The sequence below is a fragment of the Magnolia sinica genome, chromosome 1 (genome assembly GCF_029962835.1).
Source record: "Magnolia sinica isolate HGM2019 chromosome 1, MsV1, whole genome shotgun sequence".
Classification (NCBI taxonomy): domain Eukaryota; kingdom Viridiplantae; phylum Streptophyta; class Magnoliopsida; order Magnoliales; family Magnoliaceae; genus Magnolia; species Magnolia sinica.
The window spans coordinates 43720516-43721523 of record NC_080573.1 but is presented as its reverse complement, the minus strand read 5'-3'; positions in this window follow the sequence as shown (position 1 = coordinate 43721523).

The window sequence follows — 1008 nt, the reverse complement described above, 5'->3', positions numbered from 1 at the left end:
CTAGGATGATGGATTTTTGGGATAGAAAGGTGGGCCCACCACTCACTTTTCTCTCATGGAAGAGCTTGGACGTGAGCTCATTTTGGTTGCTTGGAATTTGTGAAGGGAAAGAGAGAGAGAGAGAGAGGGTGGTTGAAAGAGAAGTGATGGGAGATGGGTGATGGGTGTGAGTGATGGGTGAGGTGATGGATTGGTTGACTTTTGGGTTTGCTTGACTTGTGGAGAAAGAAAGCATGGGTTGCTTTGTACTTGACATGAGGTGATTGATGGGATTGATTTGACATGTTGTAGAGATTCTCTTGGGATAGTAAAAGCGCGGTGTTTCTTCGAAATAAGCGCCGGCCCACATCTTCCTGTCAGGGTATTGGAACGGTGCATAAGACGCGGCGTTTGAACCGCGGCGACGGTGCGATCGCAATGGTACAAGTCTCAAGTCGAGCCGACTCTGATATATGGGACATGACTCAGGATCACGCGCAATTACTGTCTACGCATCGCAGGTCGCCGGAATTCAACCGGGAGGACTGCGGAAGCCTATGGAACAGTATGGACTAGGATACGGGTCTTACACACGACACTTAGGTGGCCCACACCATCTTAAATCATGTGAAGACATGCTCAACATATAAAAGCACTTACTGTGAGGGCCACTGTGATGTTTGGGTCTTATCCACACCGTTCAGATGGCTGGACGGTAGGACCCACCATTAATGTATTTATTCTATATCCACGTTGTCTATCAGGTGGACCATTGGAGAAATCAGTGGAGATTGAACGTCCATCATTGAAACCATTTTTGGGCCATAGAAGTTTTGGACCTATATGAAATTTGTTTTCCTCTTAGTCCAGGTCTCTATGACCTTATGTACAGATGGGATGGAAAATAAATGTTGTGGTGGGACCCACGTGGGACCCACTGATGAAAGTGTTTTACCCACACCGTTCCCATGTGTGGACCCACCTTGTGAAGTGGGACGGCTGGTGTACCTCACTCCAGCTATACAACTG